Below are 10,983 nucleotides of genomic sequence, written 5' to 3'. Positions count from 1 at the left end.
TCCATAGACTAATTGCTATTGGTAGAATGGATGCAGCCAATCTACCACGAACATGAAATCCTTCCCAATTACACAAGCTTATCCCTTATACAAGCTACAACCCTCATTGATAGGTTATTCCTCTGCCAGCACAACTGTTAGGAAATTACTCCCAGAAAACCTAGATGAGAACAGATCAGGATGAATCAGCATTCCAAGTAGCCTTTTAATTTTCTTGTTGCACTAGACTACAACAGCTTAATTCTAGTGCTAAGTTCTATTAAAATAGCTCACCTGATCTTGAATCATCATTTCAGGTCCTTGAAATCTTTAACATAAGTGAAAGAACATGTATATCTATAGTATGATAAATGTGTTAATCATTATAAGATGTTTATTGAAAAAAGTTTTAAGAAACGGTATCAGCAAGTACTAATAGTTTCCTCATCTTAAGGATTTATGGTATTGAAATAACTCTAAAATAAAGAACCTAAAAGCCTTGGAGGTAGTAAAAGTCTGCCAGTGATCTATTGAAATTACAAACAGATCGCCAGATATGCCTTTTAACCCATTTAGAATCATCTTTTCAAAACAACCTGACAGAGTCTAATAGTTTCTGCAGAGATTCTAGTATCCTGGGCATAAAAATCCTGACATGTTGTTGATCAACTGTGTGAAGAAATATTTTCTGGGGTCTGTACTAAATTTGCCTTTTTGAAGCAAATTTAGCAATAATGAATAGTTGACACCTTGTCGTGAACCTGGAATCTCTGCTCAGCTGCAGCCCAAGTCATGTCAGTTGACATTTGGTAACGGTTTCGCGAATATCTTGAGAGTATACTTTCACCTGGATTTGTAATTCTAGCAGCACAAAGTAAAAACTTTAAGAAAAACACCGGCAATTACAGAGAAAAAAACAATTTCACTTGTAAAAATCTTATTAATGGCAAGTCATAAAGAACGATTGTGTAGAAATTTGAAGCCATAGAGCATGAGTAAAATGTAACTATTTTGCTTCAGCTCAAACTTGTTATTAATGAGTTTAATGAAAGGGTGTTGTGAAGTATCATCACAGCAGTGACGGAAGTATAATACAGAGGAGTTTATTTTTCTCCCCTAAGGGCATGGGTATAACAAGCATTAGCAGGTATTGCATAGAAGATGGAAAGAGGGCCAAGCAACTGTAGAAGCTGTGTGGATTATGCATGATATTAAGCAAGAAACTAGCTTTGTTATAAGTCCCCTTAAAGAGGAGTGGTGCACAATCTTCTTCAGACTCAGCAGAGTTCAAGTACAGCCAACTATCATTTAATGTTACTGATACAAACTTGTTCGCACTCAACAAAGCCATAAAACATTTCTGCTCATTGTTTATCTGTTTTGCAATCAATGCTATCTTTGTACAACCATATCAAGTAGAGTCTGTAAATCACGTGAGATAATATTTCAAAGTTCTCATGATAATTTGATTTTCTTCTATCTTGAATTGGAAAACAATGCTTTCACTTCCATGACTACAAAGGCCACAAATAGTTAACCTGAACTAGTATGCAATTAATTAAGATGTCTGTGTTATTTCCTGCAACAGAGTAACATTTTATTTTCTCTCAAGAATGTCATCGCCATTGACATGCATCAAAACTAATATATTTTTTTTAAATTGCTTCATTTTCAGTTTAAAAAAAAACGTCTAAAGCATGTTCATGTTTGGAATATTGGTGTTGCTTAAAAATACATATATGAGCATCTTATTACAATCATAGTGAAAATGGATGAGCAATATTCAACTTCCATCTTTTGACTTTAGTACCTGTGACTTTCATTGGCTAAAAATGTTCTAAAAAGGTCACTGCTGACCTAAAATGGCTGCTGAGATCACCTGACAGACCCAAGCAACCCACATAGAATATACCAAAACTCGGGAGTTGCTTTGGAATTAAAGTCTTAATTAAGAGGCATTGAAACTCAGTGAGACAGCAATAAATTCCTATTTCTTGTTTTACTCACACTTTCATAATAATTGCACATATTGAGAGTTGAAAGGTTGTCTAAAACTATCCAGCTTGAAATGAAACAATGACACAGACACCAGACTTTGCAAAGGAATAAAATATCAACAACATTATTTAAGCAAAAAGAGAGAGACAACAACATGGACTGACAGCAGCATCTCTCCTGTCTGCCCCTCTCTGTCTCTATCTCTCTCCCTCTCCCTGACTCTGTCTCGCCTTCTCTTTCTGTTCACTCTCCTCTCTAACTCTCTCCCTCTTTCTGACGATCACTCCATCAATCTTTCTCAGTCTCCTTGACTATTTCTCTTTCTCTCTCTCTCCCTGACGAATTCTCCTCCTCTCTCTCTCTCTCTCTGTTTTTGATTTTCTGTCTCTTTCTCTCTCCAATTGAGTACAGGAGTTCGGATGTCATGTTGCGGCTTTACAGGACATTGTTTAAGCCACTCTTGGAATATTGCGTGACATTCTGGTGTCCTTTCTATCGGAAAGGTGCTGTGAAATTTGAAAGGGTTCTGAAAAGAGTTAGAAACATGTTGCCAGGGTAGAAGGACTTGAGCTATAAGGAGAGGCTGAACAGGCTGCGACTGTTTTCCCTGGAGCATCGGAGGCTGAGGACTGACCTTATAGAGGTTTACAAAATTGTGAAGGCATGGGTAGGATAACTGGAAAGCTGTCCCTCCATGTGACTCTTTCTCTCTCTCTCCCTCTACCTCCCTCTCTCCCACTGACTTTGTCGAACTCGCTCCCTCTGTCGCTCGCTCTCTGATTCTCTCTCTCCGTCTGTGTGACTCTTTCTGTTTTGCTTTCTCTGTCTGACTTTCTCTCTCCTTCCCACTTTCTGACTCTCATCCTCTGTCTGACCATCTCTTTCCTCTCCCACTGTCTGACTGTCTCTCTCCCTGTCCCTCTGTATGACTCTCTCTCTCAGTCCCTCTTCCTCTGTCTGTCTATTTCTCCTTCTTCCTTCTATTTCTCCTTCTCCCTGATTCTGTCCCATGCCTCAATCCCATCCCTGCCTCCCTTATTATTCGATACACACTCTTCCGCTTGTCTTTCCCTTTCCCTCTGGAAAGACTACGGTATAGAGAGATGAGTGGGGATGGGAGGAGGCAGAAAATAGGGGAAAGATAGAAATACAGGAGGGTGGCAGAGGGAGCAGAAGAGTGATCGAGAATGGTAGGGAGAGAGACGAGTGGAGGCGAGTTGAAAAACCGGGGAATGAGAGAGAAAGGGAAGAGAGAGTGTGTAAGGCAGAGTGTGAGAGAAAGAGTCAGTGTGCTGTGTGAGAGGGAGAGAAATGAGGTGAAAGGGGGGGAGAGGCAGTTAGTAGTGAATTCAAGAGAGGGGGTAAGTGGGAACGAGGGAGAGCCAGGGACGGAAAGAGAGAGATAGAGGGGCAGAGAGACAGACTATCGAGGGGGGAAATGAGGTAGAGATATGAATTGCGCCGAAAATGTCGATTGGGGGACCCAGAGTTGAAAGCAAGAACTGAGTGATTTCAGCCCAACTCCTAAAAGAGAACCCGGTCCCTTCCCTGTGAACCCGGACTTGGGGCTGAGTCCGTCTCTGTACAGCTCAGCTTCCTCAGCACAAAGACAAATAACGATATTGTCACTTTTTAATGAACATTTTTATTGTTGACAAATTGAAGATTTGAATATAGTCATTGGGATGGTGCCTTTTCTCACTGGCCCCTGAGTTGAGAGAAGCATTGAAATATGTCCCTGAAAGAACCGGTGGGATAAGGTTGGAACCAACCAGCACGACCCTCAGGCTGTTAGCATCGAGACAGGCTGCTTCATTGCTGAAACATTGAACTAAAATGAGAAAATACCGGAAGGATTAATTAATGAGTGAATTTGATTTATTTTGAAATTGTGTAAAAGGATATCTCAGCACATCCTTTAGCTGCTGTCTGAACTTAGTCTGGGTCACGGCATAAATTGCGGTGTTTGTGCAGCAATTGAGGAGCTGCAGCATGTAACCCAATTCCTGCACAAAGGCATCTATAAACACACCCCGATAACCAATATACCCCATCCGTCCCCATATAGAATACACCATTATGGTTGACCATAACAGAATGAAGTTGGCCGAAATCACAAACAGTAATATGATGGACTTCTGTCGATTTCTCATTTCCTTGTCAGACTGATCGTCTCCATTAGTGTGACCCCGCAGTCTCCTGCGGGCTCTGCTGGTTACTAAAATATGTCTGACGGTGAAAACATTGAACAGCAGAACCAGGAGAAATGGGAGAGCCGGGGTTAGAATTTGGTTAAGGAACTCGATTGTGACCCAGAAGGGGGATAATACAACAGCATCTGTTACATCACAAAACCAGGGAAAGTTCCTCAGCAGATACCGAGCTGTGAGCATAAAATACCAAGAAATGTTCTTTAAACAACTCAGGACAGTTACTGCTCCCAGAACCACAGCCGCTGTTTTCTCACTGCAATATTTACTTTTCAGCTTCTGGCAACAAATGGCCACAAGCCGATCAAAGGTGAAAGTGACAGTAAATCAGACAGAACAATCAATGGCTGTAGAAAGCAGGACGGCATGGATATGTTCATGGAGCACCACGGGGACACAGCGGGAAGTGAAAAGCATCCCAGCACAATCCCCCTATCGATGGAGCTCCACACGGGAAACAACGGGATGTGAACAACAGCCCAGAACACATACACCGCTGTTCACGGACCAACACATGGGATACGCAAGAAAGTAAACGAGAGACGGGCACAAACACCATCCCCCACCACCACCCCCACAACCCCCCATTTCTTTGGGAAGTGAACGAGAGGCCAAGCCAGGCTTTTTCACGTTGTTTATCTTCTTCTCAGTGATGGAACCTGAGAATCCAAGACAACCAGGGCAGGTGAAAGTGACAGTAAATCAGACAGAACAGCATCATAATGATGAACTGCACTTGCATTATAACTGGATAATTGCTGAATGATCCACATTCTGCAGATGTATTGCGGTTGTCAGAGAAACAGAATTGGCTGCAAAAATTAGAGTTTGGCAGGTCTAATCACAGGAATTAGCACATAATATAAAGTCATTCCCAGATCATGTAAAGTATTTAATTATTTCAATCCACGTCACAGAACCAGCTCAGACATAATACAACCAAATGGGATGTCTCTTCAGCATGTTGCACAGGGCAGAGCAGGCTAATGGACAGTTCAATACGTCCCAGCAATCGATCGAGAATGGAACAAGTGGCGTGTCTCGGGAGTCAGTGTGAAGTCATCAATAATTAATAACTATTTCAATGCTTTGGAAGATGGGACAGAATTGATTGGAACTCAGTTCGCTAATCCACCAAGATAGTCATTCAATGACTTGTCAAACAGAGGTAGAGAGTCTGCAATGGGATATAGACAGGGGAGGTTATTGAGCAAAACCTCATCAGAAACGGTATATAGTGGTTCTGGGAGGATTGTGCTATGATGCAATAAAAAAAGTAACAGTAACATGGAGAAAGAGATTGCAGAACTCCAATTACAGAATTTTTTTATGTGCCCTCGCAGATGATTCACATAAAGTTAGTCTACATTCGCACCAAGTGATTAGGAAGGTACATGGAATGATTTTTCTTTGTAAAGTTTTTTGTGGTATAATCTTAGGAACGTTTTGCAACATCCGTCCAGGGAATTGCTGAGCCCACACAGGATATACTGTAAGCTGGTTTTTGTTGCCCTGAATGCAAAACTGAAAGGGAAAATCGTCTTTGAAGATTTTCATTGTTTCACGTTACTTGTTCCTAACAGAAAAGTTAATGAGAGATTATTAGATTTGCCCTGTGAATAAGAGATGCTCTTATTTACCCAGAAAGGATTTGAGGAGAGTGTATCAAAAGCAAATCTGGGGGATGTTTCGTCTTGCATGGGAGACTAAAACTAGGCAATCAGTTCTAAGAACAATATACATGATGATGTCAGAATGTTCCTTGACCTCACAAAATGTAAAGGAAATGGTAGCATTTGGTTCGAAAATGGTCTGGAAAATCCAGGATGGGTATGAAATATGACCTTTATCTCTCTTTACGAAGTTTCCCCTGTCTGTACTGGCGTTTGAATTTGTTAGTCCTGTTGCAGACCGAGATTCACTGTGAATACAGGAGCTGTACCTCAGCCAGAGATGGCTAACAAAATCCTCTGCTCTCCCTGATAGCAACATTCAATAACAGATCTTCCCGGAAAATAACAGTCACTAACTTGTCAAATTATAATATGCGAGCATAAGATGTAGAAAAAAGGTCATTCGTCCCCTCAAGCCTACCTTGAAATTCAATAAGACCTTGGCCGATTTGATCAAGGCCTCAACTCTATTTCCTCTTCAGAAATAAGGCAGAACAAATGACTGAGCTGGAAGTGGGAGTGCACTTTCAGATCAGTGACCATATTGCTGTAAGCTTTATAAATGTTATGGGAAAGGTTAGCTCTGATCCAAAAGTTGAAGTTCTAAATTGTGACAAGGGAAATTTGATGGTATTAGGTATGATCTTTCAGATGTTGATTGGGGAGGCAGTTTGCAGCTGAAGGGAGATCTGGCAAGTGGAAGGTTTTTAACAGTTCGATAATGAGTGTTCAGCACTGGGATGTTCTGTTAGTCTGAACGGCAAGGCTGGCAAGAATAATGAGTAGAGGTAGAACATAGAACATAGAACATAGAAGAATACAGCGCAGTACAGGCCCTTCGGCCCTCGATGTTGCGCCGATCCAAGCCCATCTAACCTACACTAGCCTACTATCCTCCATATGCCTATCCAATGCCCGCTTAAATGCCCATAATGATGGAGAGTCCACCACTGCTACTGGCAGGACATTCCACGAACTCACGACTCGCTGAGTAAAGGTATTGAGACTTTGGTCAAGTAAAAAATGAGGAGGCATATGTCAGGAAGAGACAATGGGATTAGTTAATTCATTGAGGCATAAAGCAGGAAATGAGTAGATGGAAGAGGAGATAGAAGATAGCTTTGCCCGATAATTTAAACAGAATGCAAATGGATTCTACTAGAATGTGCGGGCAAAAGGGTAAATAGGGACAGAATTGGACCCCTTACTCCATCTATGTGTGGAACCAGATGAAATGGTGAGATCAAAAACAAATATTTCGCATCAATGTTTACTAAGGAGAAAAACGTTAAAGCGAGGAAACTTTGGAAAATTAAGTAGTGATGTTTCGAAATGTCCACATTACAGAAGAGGAGGTACTGAAATTTTTAATATGAACAAAGTTAGATTTACCCGGTGTGCCTGACAAATATATCTCAGGACTTTGTGGGAAGCACAGGAAGAAATTGTGGGGTCCGAGCAGAGATATTTGTATTATTGACTGCCATTTGTGGTGTGCTGGATCATTGGAGGTTCGCTATGTACGCCCATTATTTAAGAAAGCTGCACGGGAAAGCTAGAGAACAACAGTCTGATGAGCCAGACGTCAGTGGTGGGTAAATTGTTGGAGTTGATTATGAGAGACATGATTTATGTATATTTAGACAGGCATGTGCTAATTTTGGATAGTCAGCACTGCTTTGTGTGGGGAAATCATTTTTTCACAAACCTGATTGAGTATTTGAGGAGGTCACCAAGAGACAAATGAAAGCAGACTGCCAGCCATCGTCATTATAGAATTTAGCAAGGTCTTCTACAAGTCTACGAACGGTCGGATGATTCGTAAGGGTGGATCACATGGGAAAAGAAGAGCTAATCGTTTGGATCGAAAATTAGTTTGATGGTAGCATAAAACCAGAGGTGTATCAATATCCTGGGGGTGGGGGTTGGTGGTATTTGCAAATGCTCTTTAGGTCGGTGTATACTAATGCAGCAGGGGAATAGCAACCCGAATTGTAGTTCCAGTGAACAGGAGGTTGAGGGTAGTGATGTCAAGGACAGGTTTACAAGGACGCAATAGGACTTCGGCAACCAGGATGTTGGTTTGAAATGTGTGTGCCTCAATGCCAGGAACATTTGGATTAAGGTGGGTGAACTTGCAGCATGTATTGTTAACTGGGATTTCGGTGTTTTGGCCATTCCAGAGACATGGATAGGGCAGGGGCAGGAATGGTTGTTGCAGATTCCACAATTGAGATGTTCAGCCAGAACAGAGAAGATAGTAAAGGTTCACGGGTGTGGTAATGTTAGTCAAGGGTTGTATTTCAGGAGCTGAGAAAACGTTAGAGGACTCACCCACTGAGGTAGTTTGGGCTGAGGTTTGAAACAGGAAAGGAGAGGTCACCCTGTTGGTAGATTTCTATAGACCTACGAATTTGTCTACGGATGTACAGGAAAGGATAGCAAAGATGTTTCTTGATAGTAGCGACAGACACAGTCTAGCTGTTATGGGGGACAGAACTTGTGCAATATTGAGCGGGAATGCGATAGTCCAAGTAATTTGAATAGTTCAATTTTTGTTCAGTGCGTGAAGAGGGATTTCTGACACATTATGTGGAAAGAGCAACAAGGGGCGATGCCATATTGGATTTGGTACTGGGAAATGAACCCGGCCAGGTGATAGATTTGGAGGTAGGTGATTTTTTGGCTATTGTGAACATAATTCGTTTACGTTTACAATAGCAATGTCGGGGCAGGTATATACTGCAGGGAAAGAGGTATAACTGGGGAAAAGGCAATTATGATGAGATCAGGCAAGTTTTCAGATGCATAGGATGGTGAGAGATACGGCAGGGGATGCACACTCATGAAATGTGGAGCTCATTCAAGGAACAGCCACTTCAGATTCTTGTTAAGTATCCATCTATCAGGCAGAGAGGTAGTTGTTGAGAAAGGTAGCCATGTTTTAACGAAAAAGTTGAAGTTCTTGGCAGAAGGACGAGGAAGATTTATTTCAGGATAACGTGAAAAGGCTCAGTTAAGGGTCTTGGCAGCCAGAAATGATATCAAGTGAGGGCTCAGAAGGGTGAATATGAGACGTTCTTGTCGGAAAGGATCAATGAAAATCCGAAGGCCTTATATCGGCATAGTAGGGGAAAAAAAGACGAAATGTAGATTAGGGCCAATCACAGATAGTACTGGAAAGTTATATGTGGAATCTGGCGACACAGCGGAAGCGGGTAGAGAATACTTTTCGTCAGTATTCGCGTTGGAAAAGGGCAATGTCGGTGAGATATGGAGATACAGGGTACAAGATTCAATAGGATTGCGGATGACAAAGAGGAGATTTAGTAATATTGGAAGGTTTGGAAACAGATCAAACGCCGGGGCAGGATGGGATTTATCCTTGGATATTCTGGGAAGTCGTGGAGGAGATGGCAGAGACGTTTGCTTCGATCTTTGTGTCATCATTGTCCACAGGAGTAGTGACAGACGACTGAAGGATTGCAAATGTAGCTCCCTTGTTTAAAAAGGGAAGTCCGGACAACTCTGGTAATTATAGGCCAGTGAGCCTTACTTGGCTGTGGGTAAAGTGTTGGAGAATTTTATAGGAGATAGGATTTATAATCATCTGGAAAGGAATAATTTGATTAAGGATAGTCAACAGGATTTTGTGAAGGTAGATCGTGCCTCATAAACATCACTGAGTTTTTCGAGAAGGAAACAAAACTGTTGGATGAAGGTAAGGCGGTTAATGTGATGTATTTGGACTTCAGTAAGATGTTTGATAAGTTTCCACACGGTAGGCTATTGCACAAAATACAGAGTTTCGGTATTGAAGGTGATCTAGTGGTACGGATCAGAATTTGGCTCGCTGAAAGAGGACATAGTGTGGTGGTTGATGGGAAATGTTCATCCTGGAGCTCGGTTACCAGTGGTGTGCTGCAGCATTTGTTTTGGACCACTGCTGTTTGCCATTTTAATCAATGATCTGAACGTCAGTGTAGAAGAATGTGTTAGTAAATTTGCAGATGTCATTAAGGTGGGCAGAGTTGTGATTAGTGCCAAAGGATGTTGCGGGTTACAGAGGGACACAGGTAAAATTCTGAGCAGGGCTGAGAAGTGGGAAATGGAGTTTAATGCGGAAAAGGGTGAGGTAGTTCACTTCGAAGAGGAGGAGGAATGCAGAGTACTAGGCTAACTGTAAATTTCTTGGCAGAACAAAGAGATCTCGGTGTCCAGATGCATAAATGTCTGAAATTTGCCACCCAGATTGACAGGGTTGCTTAGAAGGCATATGTTGTTTATTGGTAAGGTGTTTTGGAGAGATGAGGTCATGCTTCAGCTGTAAAAGTCAATACTGAGGCCATACCTGGAGTAATATGTACAGGTCTGGTCACCACCTTATAGGGAGGATGTGGAAGTTTTGGAAAGGGTTCAGAAGCGGTTTACTAGGATGTTCTGCAAATGAAGTCTCAGAAGGAAAGTCTGAGGGAACTGAGGCTGTTTTTTTGGAGTGAAGAAGGTTGAGAGGTGACTTAAGCGAGACGTATAATATAATCAAAAGGTTAGATAGAGTGGACAATGAAAGCCATTTCCCTCTAATTTTAAAGGCTAACACGAGGGAACATATATTTAAATTGAGGGGTGACAGATTTAGGGCAGATATCAGGGTAGTTTCTTTACTTAGAGAGTGGTTGGGGCGTGGAATGTCCTGCGTGCAACAGTGGTAGACTTACCAACGTCAATGAAATTTAAATCGGCATTGGAAATGCATATGGATAATACTGGATAAGTGTACTTTAGAGCGGCATCAGATGAATTTCGCAGGTCCGTGCAACATCGAGGACTGAAGAGCCTGTACTGTGCATAATAATCTATGTTCCATGTTCTTTGTTGAGGCTGATGGAAGAGTGTAGTTGATCTAACTGAAGGCATATGACTAGTGTCGTACCATAGGGACTAATGATGGGTCCATTGTTGCTTGCCATTCATACAAATGATTTGGATGAGAATGTAGGAAGCATGGAATATCAAGTGAAACCAGAGTTGATGAATTAATTGTCTGTGAGGAAGGTTATCCAAAAGAACAATGAGATTTAACCAACTGGGTCAGTGAGCTGAGGAATGACAGATGGAGTCGG

The sequence above is a fragment of the Chiloscyllium plagiosum genome, chromosome 34 (assembly GCF_004010195.1).
Source record: "Chiloscyllium plagiosum isolate BGI_BamShark_2017 chromosome 34, ASM401019v2, whole genome shotgun sequence".
NCBI lineage: Eukaryota > Metazoa > Chordata > Chondrichthyes > Orectolobiformes > Hemiscylliidae > Chiloscyllium > Chiloscyllium plagiosum.
The sequence above is the reverse complement of the archived record's forward strand: the minus strand, read 5'-3'. Positions refer to the sequence as shown.